Below are 11,469 nucleotides of genomic sequence, written 5' to 3' on the forward strand. Positions count from 1 at the left end.
GCCGCGCGAGAGGCGGCGGTGCTCCCGCGAGACTTCGCGCTCCGCCCACTACCGGGCCGGCCCGGGCGCCATCTTGGCTGCTGGTTACGCTGCCCGGCGTTCCGTTACACCGCCTGCTCCGCTGCAGAGGGCCCGGGGCTGCGTCCCTCCGCTCCAGTGAGCCCGTGCTTCGGGCCCTGAGGCGGGCGGCCCGATGCCCTGAAACTGCCGGGGCCCGGCCGCCTTGCTTCCCTCAGCCGGTGGGACCGGCACCCGCCCCTGCACCCCGGCAGGGAGCGGGGCTGCCGCAAGGGCCGGCCATCCCCCCGAGCAAGGAGCGCTCTGAAAAACGGCTTAAAAACGCGTAGGTGCGGTGCTTAGGGACGTGGTTTAGCGGTGGACCTGGCAATGCTGGGATATGCCAGGGGAGGTTTAGGTTGGATGGGTGGCCGAGCACTAGAACAGGCTGCCCCTGGGGGGGGTGCAGTCACCGGCCCTGGGGGTGGTTAAAAAACACCTGGATTTGGTGCTTAGGGACATGGTTTAGTGATGGAGTTGGTAGTGCTAGAGTAAGAGTTGGATCTGATGATCTTAAAGGCTTTTTCCAGCCCAAATGATTCTATGATTCCAAATGTTTAGTTCGACGCTTCTGATTGTGTCACGGGAGGGCAGAAGAGCCCCTAAAACCCAACCGGGAGCTGTCCTTCCCTTAACTGGTGGAAAACGCTCTTTCCCAAGACATTACCGTAAGTATTCAGAACACAAACACTTTAGCTTCACCTAAATAACACAAGCTGTCAGAATACTTTGGGCTTATCGCCTCACATCCATTAAAAAAAAATGCTGTGCTGGTAATTTCTTGCAGCTGACTGTCAAAGGGATCACTATTTGAAACTTGGCTCTCCACACACATTGGGACCAGAGCTCCTGGTTCTAAAAAGAGACCTGGGAAGGGAGAGAGGAGGAGCAAAGAAGCAGCAGCATAACAAGTCTAGTAATAACTGAAGCGGATAGCATTCTTCTCATTCCCAAAGCCTTAGAGACTTTCTGGATGCTGTAATGTGGTTTATGTAAAAGTGATTCTGCTTTGCAAGGTGTAGTTTGGAGGTGAACTCGAGATGGTTCTGCATAGATGCGAGGGAATGTTTGCAGTGAGGAATGTTATTAACCCCCTAATAAAGTTATTGGCATTGTGGCAATTGAATGCAGCCGTTTCCAAGCTTCTGATTCACTTGCAACTATTCTCAAGTGAATTCACATTGCAGTGAATAAACAAAGGAAACCTTTATTTTCTAAGGCACCTTTCGTTCTGTGAGACCTAAAGTGCTTTCCAAGCTACACCGTTAGAGTAGATTAATGGCCTGGATGACAACTGAAATGCATCCAAGCTGGAACATGGTGGTGGCTTAAGTGGCTCCCAACACCAGTTGCAGGCAGGAAGTAGGGATGAAGATGTAACTAGAATTTCAGGAGCACGTGGGGAAATGAAATTGCAAAGATTTTGGCTGGGATATAAATGTTAACACCTCCACTACTTTTAAAAAACACCATAAGGTCAGTCCTGCCCAGAAATCGTAAGAAGCAGAATTTATCTCTATTATCCAAAGAAAGTAAGCCTCTCGGTAAAATACATAATAGAATACAAATGTTCCATCTTACTTCTCTATCTGTACACGTAATTTTGTAATACCATTAAAGCCATTTTTAGAATTGGGAGGCAGTGAGACATACACCACCCTACCTCAGATTGTCACTTAAATCAGACAGTTTTGTCTCAGCCGTTTCCTGCTCTGCCCAGTACCTCGTCTGTAAGCTGTTTGGGGTGGGAAGGGATTTGCTGGTGGTTAGCAGAGCTGTGGCTCCCTGAGGATGGCTCAACATCACAATTGCCATTCATTTTTGCAGGGCGAGACTGCTGTTGTGTAGCAACCCTTACCCTGCCTCCCAGCACCAGGGCTGCACCACCCCAGCCCAGGACCCCCTGCAACAGGAGACTGGCTCTCTTAGCCTCTAGGGGAGCATTTGTCTTTGTGCAGAGCGTTTCTGCATTCAACTAGTCATAATTTAGGGCTGGAATATTATTTTCCCTGTTTATTGGTAAAAGTCATCAGAAATAAATGACAAACTAGTAATTAATTAGCCATCTCTTTGGTGGCATTCAGCTATCCAATACCTACAACGCTTGGTGCAGTGAAGGGCTTTGTAAAACACAACTTAAAAAAATATTCCAGGTAAATGCTACCAGATCAGTCATTTGTGGCTAGAGCCGGTTGGACACACATCATGGCCTGTCTTTAACATCCCACAGACAGAAAGACAGACACTTAGAAGGGGAATGTCCAAAAGATTCATGTCCAGTCCTGCATACAACGGCACTTACCGTGGCTTAGCACACATGAGTAAGGTGATGTGGACAAACATCCTCCTCCAGATCCAGCTATGGCTGTGGAATGAGTAAGTGCTGCTTGTCACTGCTCCTCTCCAAATATTCTCCAGACTGAGACTTCAGTAACTGGTGCAAAGGTCTGAGGTAACAAGGGGAGTAAGGCAGTGTTTATGTAAATTGTTTGTGGGGTAGATCCTTAGGGGCTGGGAATAGGGCTATTTTCACCAGCAAAGGGTGTTAAACTGGCAGAGCTGGTAGCACCTTCCATAAGCGTAGCAGGATCCAGAAAATGATGTGTCTGCATGGCATCTCCACTCACTGCTTAGCCCAGGCAAAGAGGTTATAACACATAACTTCTATCCAGAAGCAATTTATTATTTTTTTTACCTCAGTAGTTGGCAACTTGTTATTGCAGTGCAGAAAGTCACTAGTCCATCACCTTTAGTTTCAAAGTCCCTCACAACACACCTGGACAGTATAATGCAAGGTGTGGAGAAAGATGAACCCAGTGGCACAGAGAGGGCTGGGCGAAATTACAGTGCAAGAGAGCAGATAAGAGTGTAGAAAAATGCAGATTGTAAACAAAGACAGTTCTGTTCTTGGGTTGGCCAAGGGGCTGCTGCTAAGTCGCAGTAACCCTGGGCTGTCACCTTTGAGATTTACTTGTCACTGTGGTATGCAATACAAGAATGTGCATCATTTCATCGTGCTCCTTACCTGCGCAGGTTGCCCTACTAATTTACTACAAACTGTAAAAGTAGTTCCTTGTACTAATTACCCTGTCTGCTGAATGGCCAGAGAGGAAGCTGGGACTTGAAATAAGATAGCTTTCTCTAGATGAGAAAAGTGAGAGATACAGATTCAGGCTATTGTCTTTGTCTTATTCATGATATATGTACATGGCTTTCCTATTGCTGAGCAAATGAGAAAGTTTCCAAAGCACTGTGGCAGGTAGCAGTGGCATCCCTGAAGTTTGCTCGCTGATCTACAAATTTAGTTGTTTTTGGTTTTTTTCTGGGGGTTTAATTTGTTTGTTTGTTTGTTTTTGGTTTTTGCTTAAGAATCAACAACTGTTAAAACACAGCAGTAGCAGCCTCGGACACCCTGGTTGCTCTTCCTGATAATAACAACGCATACTTGCTCTGGCTAAAAGAAATACTGTAGCAAGATCCTCTTCTCTATCCACAAGAACAATCTTTAGGATGGTCAGAAATTGCAGATCGAGATCAGTGGACTGGCAAGTTTAAATCTCCTGCAACTTAAACATTCAGCTGCAAGACATGTAGGAAAAAAGCTCTGAAGGTATCTGGGGTCTGGGCAGGTGACCAGCATGCTATATATATGACAACGCTAGATGGCTGCACAGTCTCCAAGAAACTGCTGTTGCCTTGGTTTTAATTATGTAGCTTGTGTGCCTGAAATACGTAAGGCAGGATGTGTTGATCAGTGAAGCAGGAGCATGTTTGCCACCCCTTCTGTGTTAGTAAACGGTCAAGTTCTCCTCTGGCAGTCCGAGCTGCAGGGGGCCAGGGATAGCATTTGCTGGACTGAAACATCCCATTATTGCGAGAAAATCATGCTATGGTGCTGCGGCCTTCCTCCAGATTTGTTCTGTCTCTGTCAACAGGAGCTGAACCCCATGGTCAAGCAGCTCTTGAGACACCTGTTTCCAACCTGGCTGTTTGAGTAACCTGAAATCCCTGTATCTGCCAAGAAAAAGGTGGGGTGTGCAGAGGGAGGCAGAAACCTCCGTGGCCCTCTAGCTTTAATCAGCCACATTTGTTTGTTTACAAAGACATCTAAGTAACACCACCCACCATTCTGTACGTCAACACCCCAAGGTTTTTCGAGATACAGCTCTCAGTTTTCTAGCTCCTGCTGCAGCATGCAGCCCAGACAAGACAGACCAGGATTATGGTTGTCAGGGAAGAGAAGTGATAGCATGATGTTACACTTCAGCAGGTAAGCCGTTCGTTTGGGGGCCAGGATCCTTTCCTTAAAAAGCTGCTGCAAAAGTGATAAAAGCATCACCACATTAGTCTGACAGCTACAGTGAGCTCTCAGCCTGGCATTTGAATACACAGCTTTTATTCAGGCATTGCTTAAGGGGTCATTTGTGTTTTTTTCACCATGATTAGGTCTGGATGTTACAGCACTTCTGCTTGTAACTGAGAACATGACATCTGCTAAGAAATGACAGTTTTATCCAGCTCATCACCTGGTTCAAATCTTTCAAGCATAAGTTCTGTCAGCAAAGTGTTTCCTGGCTTACATTCAGGTAACCGTAACAAAATCTTCTCCTGGTTTCTCTGCCCGTAACTGTTTGGCTCTTTGCGATCATTTGTGGCTGTGCATTCAGGCAGACACTAACTTCATGCATGATGAGAAACAGCACTTACCCTGATAACCTTCTGCTTCAAAACTGCAGGCTGCTCTCACTCAATGTGAATAGGTACTAGGATCGGAGCTTATGACTTCATTTCCAGGCACCTCAGGTAGGCAAGCTGGCTCCAGACCCTGGAAGTCATCCAGCCCCATTGGACAAAGCTCCCACGGTCCCTCAACCACCTCTTTGCTTGTGGCTGCAAGAAATGAAAATGTTACGGCTGAGGCAGAGAGGGAAAGCACAGAAATGCTGCTGTGCTGCAGCTTGCTACCTACCCAGCACTCCTGCCGATCTGATCGCCCCATGAAGACTGGGGGTCACAGCACGGCCGATTGCAGCCTGTGTCCCGCGGGGTGCTGGTGGTTCGCAGGCTGGGTCTAAAGGATCTGGCAAAGCTGATCACTGGGTGCCGCTCTGGACGTGCTGCACAGCAGAGGTGTGGGCTCTGAGTCCTTACCTACGTTTGAACATGCCAGCTCCCTGCTGCTCCTCACGGTCACACGTCCAACCAGGAATGATTACATTTTCGAGTGTCACATGAGACAATGACCTCTAAGTCATGCTAAAAGAAAACTCTTGTGAAATTTTTGCTGGCAGGCAAAGGGGGTACACAAACATCCATGAGCTCAATGTACCAGACATGCATGTTGAGATCTTACTACAGGCTGAGAGCACATGTATGTACAAGCAAACCCCAGAGCTGACATGCAAGAGAGGTCCAAGCACCAGGGTGTTCACAAAACTCTGTGCATGGGTAGTAAATTGGCTCCTTCTTTTGTGGCTTGTGATTGCTGTGATTCAGCCGCATCACCTGACAGTTGGTTTGCATGAGATGATCGTCTTGTCTTTTTGTAACACTGGGCTAGCTACAAGCATTATCACCCAGTAAATGTTCTTTACCCATTTAATTGTCATTACAAATATTAGGAAATGCTCCGTCATTAGCCAGACCCCGGTTTAACCCCAGCAGTAAGGAGGGCCAGATTCCCATGCACATCACCTTCTTCGAGGCCTCTTGAACCACAGCCATGGTGGAAAGGGACCTGTCTGTGCCATTAAGAACCTTTTCTCAGGGCTTAGTCAACACCTTTACTAGGCTTACATTGTCTTCAGGGGAATCTACTTTGCACATGGTTTGCCTGCAACTGCACTTACAAATGTGATTTGTTTATGTTTTGTTATACAGGACCCAAAATTCACTTGGTTCACAGCATGCAGACAGTAAAGGGAAGCTGCTATCTCTTTTGATATCCCATTCCTTCCAATTCCTCCATACTCAGTTTTTGAAGACTGAGGTCTTCCACGCTGCAAGAGCATATTGATCTCTGGCAACAGGCAGCCATAGTCATAGACCCAGAGTCTCCAGCTGCGTGTGCCAGAGCTCTGGGATCAGGCAGCCACAAACAGCTCCCTGCAACTGGGGTAGGGTGGAGAGCCCATGCCATAATACATGCCTTCAGCATATCTGCTGAGAAGCGAAACTCCCTTCCCTCACACTCACCGCAGCACAAAGGTATTTTGAATCCTACGAAAGGCATGCCAAAAAGCAAATTTCTTTCCAGCAGTAAAGAGAGTGAGGAATGCGTGTAGCTGGTCTGTTGGGCTCGAAGGGGGAGATGATGATTAATCACTAGCGAGGGAGGATGACTGTAGATGGCAAGTCAGCATCTCTGAGTATTTTGTTTTCCCTCCCCTCATCCCTTTCTCCTTTTAAAATGAATTTTAAGAGAGTATTTACATGCTTATCTGCATGCTTTGGCATCTTGTCTGAAGTCAGCAGGTCCCATCCTTTCTGCCAGCATTCAGAAAACGCTGGTCATGAAGACGAAGCCTTCCTTGAAGACCGGAATAGCTGTAGATGAGGTCTTGGAGAGGGGCTGAGATGGCCAGTAAAACATCCAGGAGTAACTGGGGGGAATACCAGCCTCAGTGAACCCACTGAGTATTTTGCTGTGTCAGCACATACCCTCTCCTTGCCAAATTTCTATCAAAATTCCCAGGATTTCTCTCAAAATATTCTGCACCTCAAGAGTCTGCTCTTCATATTGAAAGCTTCTGCTGTGATCAAGTCAGACTGCACAGCCCAAGAATGAATGACTCAACCTAAGGGATGGGCAGAAGACAAGCCATGATAAATGGTAGCCTAGTGATGCTCTTCTTTTTTAGCCCCCAAGTCACAGAAAGCCTTATGGCATGTGGAAACAACACCGGTTAAGCTACAGGACCTGTGCTGGTAGAGATATTACACTGGGCCTTGAATGTAAAGCTGGAGTGTTCATGCAACTACAGTCATTAGGGGTCACATAGTATTCACTGAGTAATAGACATGTTGATATTTGCACCCAGATGAAATGCTCTCTCAGATCAGTTCCTGCCCTATGCTTTCAGCTGGGTACGCTGTTTGCATTTCGTCTCAAACTCTGGACTGGGAGTGAGACATTTCCTTTCATGCTGTTACGCTGAGACCAAAGTCTACCTCATTTATAAAGTATCCCAGACTCAGGGAATGGGAAGCACTATAAACCCACAAAAGTGCATCCTTTCCCTCTGTCTTTTAGGCAAGAGGAGAGGCAAAACCCAACAAGCTTCTCTCAGAAGATTTTACACTGTGGTCTTGATCCTGAAAAGACAGAAATCCTAACAAAACCAGTGGTTTTCATCCAAAGAAAGGTTTTTAGGTGGTTTTGATAAAAAGTGTATCCACAGCTGTGCCTCTGGTATGTACCTGCTCTTTAATCTTAGTGCTGGGTACAGAAGCAGAGCTGCTACTTGGACCTATAGATGAATCTAATTGATACAGACCTCGTGGAAGGGAGTGGTGCTAGGTAAGAGATGGTCCACTACAGATCCAGTGAGCTCACCCTCTGTGGGGCAAGCCTGTAGCATCCCTGGGTGCTGTGCAAGGTAACACAGGTACTGCAGGGTGAGCACTGACCTTGCTCTTTTCCTGAAACACTAAATATCGGCCCTAGGACCTAAGCAGGAATCAGCAGGAGTTGTGAACAGTTGGGATGCTACCGTGCAAGAGGTCATTAGAGCATGCATGGAAACAACCCAGGATCAGTAAATCTGGCTTGCAGCAAAAAGCCAAAGAAACCTGAGCGTTGTGGACTGACATAATTAGGTGCCAGACAGGAGGGCTCAGGACATATTGTACAGATTATTTGTAAAGACACGTTCCTGGCATTCTGAGCCCATAAATAATGTTTGTGAAAAGGTATTAGGTGCCTTCCCCAGGGGCTGCCAGAGAAAAGAAATAAGCAGACCAGAAGGAGCTCAGGCACATTCCAGTTTGGGGAGGAGAAAGAGGCTGCAGAGACATCTTTAGCAGACTTATTACGGTACCTTTATGATATGTTTGCCTTTTCTTACCCAGAGGGCAGGGTGGGGGAAATATGGTTCCTCTCTCTGACAGCGGTGGGGGATCGAATGCTGTATGTGTATAGACAGCAGTCCCGTCTCTTGGAGCCAGTCCTGCAAAGGTGTCCTGACCCAGACTGACAGCAGCCGGAGGGGTCTGGCAGCTGCCCACAGCCCAGGGCAGTGGCAGGTATATGAACCGATCACATCAGGATCGGGAGAAAGCGGGAGGAATGAGGAAAGTGTTTGGATGCATGCAAACAAATCTTTTCTTGCTCCTTTCTTACTTACAAGGTTGATCCAGTGGAAAGCATCACCTCTTCAACCCAAACGACGCAGCACCACGAGGGAGCATCGCAGCCCGCCAATGTCCTTCCTGGCTGTGGTCCTGCAGGGGCCTTGAAGCACTTGCAGTTAAAAGAAATTGATTGCAATGATAAAAGAGAGTTATCTTTGCTTTATCATCATATGCTCAGGAAAGTCCCACAAAAACTTAGCAAATTCCCCCTGCTGCTTCCCCGAATGCCTGTGCCTCAGGCCCAGACTCAGCTACCCCTTTAATCCTGTGCAGGAGATCCAAGATCAAAGTTGGTGGGACTTCGTTTCATCACAGCTATTCCCAGCACCATCCCTGGAATTCAGACAGCTGCTGGTTTTCATTCCTCAGACATGGGATAGCGAGATCTGACACTCCGGCGTTCACCCCTAGCTTTGGCACGAGTTATGGAGTCTGGCTCCCGAGATCTCCCCCGGCCCATGGCAGATGGCTCACCTTCATGGCGGTACCCTGTGGGGGATAAATTGTTCACCAGTGTTTGCCCCACGGGTACCAATGTTTCAGTGGCAAAGGGAGCAATCCCTGTGCAATCTGGGGTGTTCTGAGATGGAAGGTGATCTATAACTATCCATTATATTATCCCCCCAGGAGAGGGGGAAGAGAATTGAAAACATCAAACATTTACTGGAAAAAACAAGACCAGCCCTGTATTTAATCAAAACATTTTGTTTTGTTCCATTTGTAATTATTTCCATCCAATGGACAAATATTTTAGCAATGAAAACGACAGTTCTCTTCCATGGGCAAACAAAATAAGAAGTCATGTCAGTTCCCGTACAATACCACAGCAAAGGTGACATATTTTTAATGCTGTGTTGAAATTCTCTTTACTTGTATTCCAGTAATACTGAAAGCATCAATTTAGGTTTAACGATGTATTGTGTTCAGTGCTGGAGGGTTTTGTTAGGGTAGTGGTGGGAAAATCAAAGATTTGCAGGGAAAAAGGCTGAAGCGACACTTCATTTCCCCTGAAACCCGTGAGAACGTGGACACGAGCATTGACTGCCTGTGAGACTGGCCGAGGCAGAGGTTCCTGGCAGATGAAGACCAACCTGAGAGCCCAGGAGTTATTGCCCTTGCCAGCTATGCTGGTACCTTCCATTTTTTTATTGCAAACTCTTAAGTTTCACCTGCCAGGAACAGGTAAAGAAGGGGAAAACATAAATAAAAAACCCTATCCCCATTCCTGTACAGGACTTGCTCGTACACTCCAATGACTGTCACAAAATCGAGTCAATGAACTGCAGGTGGCTTAATTTTATTTATTAAGACCTCATGCCAGCCAAAGGCTCTCTATATGTTTGCCTTAATTATCGTGTGTCCTTAAAGAGGGTCCCAGTTTATGCAGATTCCCTACAGTGCCTGCCTCCCTGCCCTGTGCCTCAGGTACCTGAACTTTGTGTTCCACACAGACAAGTGGAAATAACCACAGAGACTTCCTCGGCAGGACACACCGTGATCTGCTGGTGGAACACCAGCAGAAACACATGACCACTTCCATGTGCTGGAATATTTTCTCCCAGAGCTCTCGCACAGTCACCAGCAATCACAGTTGCATTTTCCTGCCTTTCCTCTTCAATACCAGCTGACTTCAGAGCCCAAGTGAAAAAAGGTGAAAAGGGAGGTGTAATTCATGGACATCACTACTTGCTTTTAAGTGGTTTTTCACCCAAGAACACCACCCGTGTTTCTGCTCCACCTCACTGTACATCCTGCTCCCTGGTACTATCTCTGTACCTCACCCATCCAGCTCAACAGGTATATTCTCATGCCCTCTAGCAACAGATACTTTGTGGAGGAGCCAGCATCTGCCAAGCATAGTTTAATACTAATTAATGCAGGCTCCTCACCGTTTTCTTTTCCAACTCAAAATGACGGCGCACCAATCACACATCTTTTTCACCAGCACATCATCTGGCTGCAAGACCAGAGTACCCCACTGAGATGCAGCTGCATGGCCCTTTGCTGCAGCACCCGCAGAACCCGGCCGGCCACCTCTCGGGCAGCTCTGACCTTTGGAGACCCACCTGACACTGGCTTAAAACCCCCTTGTTGCAGCGTTTTGCAGCAGACAGCATGGCTAGTGTGCATGGTGGTGGGAAAGCAGCATCTGGCTTGGGGAAGAGGAGGATGGTTCTGAAGAGACAGAGGTTGCCCAAGAGGTGCCCAGTCAATATAGGGAGAGCCACCCGGGGAAGCAACGCTGGAAAGATCAGGAGGCTGGTCTGCTGGCTCGCTGGTGGATGGAGTGAGAGCAGGCACCTGATGCTGTCCCTCGCTAGAGGCCAGCACCCTGGTAGCCAGGGAGGGAAGGCTGCTCCATTTTTGTGAGGGGAAAGCAGGGTGGCCACAGCACGCTCAGTAGGTCAGGTCCTCACCAAATTACCAGGACGAAATCACGACTTTTATCTGAGATATTTAGACCTGCTGGTACCAAACCTCACATTACTCATTGAAAGCTCCACCTCGTCCTCCCTTTGGGTACTGCTGATATTGTGAAATCTTTTCCTGACCACAGTTTTTTCCACATAGTATTTCTGTGCCAGCAGAGATGTCTGCACTGCTCTGGGAGGCCAGGAAATCTGCAGAGCACCATCCTGCCAATGCTTTCTGCTAAACAGCTGATGGCTGGCAAGAAACTCAGAGTTAAAACTGATCAATGATCCAAAAAGTTTAGAGTCTATGCCAAAGAATCCCCTAAAAAAAATAAATAAAAATCGCAGTTGGATGCTAACTAGAGCTGTCTAGCCTGCCTAGCTTTGCCTGCCTTGTATCCCCCTGTCTTCCCCCACCCACGGCTTTAAAGATTGCCTCTGTTTCTGCTAGCGCTTTCTCAAAGTGTTTGTGAGCTGCCCAATCCAAATCTGCATTAAATCTCCGTAAAGGGCCAGGTGTTCAGATACCAGGCTTGGGTTACGTCCGTGCCTCAAAACTGCCAGGTCACTAGCTCGCATGTGTGGAGCTAGCAAGTGGGCTATGGACTCACTTGTACGTTTGCATCACGATGGATTTTCTCTAATT

General features: G+C 47.4%; 1 long non-coding RNA gene across 7 annotated transcripts; it reads left to right on the plus strand.

Annotated features, from left to right (window-relative positions):
* Window positions 1–40: 40 nt before the first annotated feature.
* On the plus strand, window positions 41–9,109 carry LOC106112666 (uncharacterized). Of its 7 annotated transcripts, none has more exons than XR_008745530.1 (5): window positions 41–347; window positions 619–725; window positions 2,288–3,667; window positions 4,504–8,301; window positions 8,406–9,109. It is a non-coding gene; the product is annotated as an uncharacterized LOC106112666 (long non-coding RNA). The 7 variants fall into 7 exon arrangements; XR_008745534.1 differs by having other exon boundaries at window positions 2,288–2,433; XR_008745529.1 differs by lacking the exon at window positions 2,288–3,667 and having other exon boundaries at window positions 42–347; window positions 4,504–4,643; window positions 4,794–8,301.
* The last annotated feature ends 2,360 nt before the right edge of the window (window positions 9,110–11,469 follow it).

The sequence above is a fragment of the Falco peregrinus genome, chromosome 1, assembly GCF_023634155.1.
Source record: "Falco peregrinus isolate bFalPer1 chromosome 1, bFalPer1.pri, whole genome shotgun sequence".
In the NCBI taxonomy this organism is placed as follows: domain Eukaryota; kingdom Metazoa; phylum Chordata; class Aves; order Falconiformes; family Falconidae; genus Falco; species Falco peregrinus.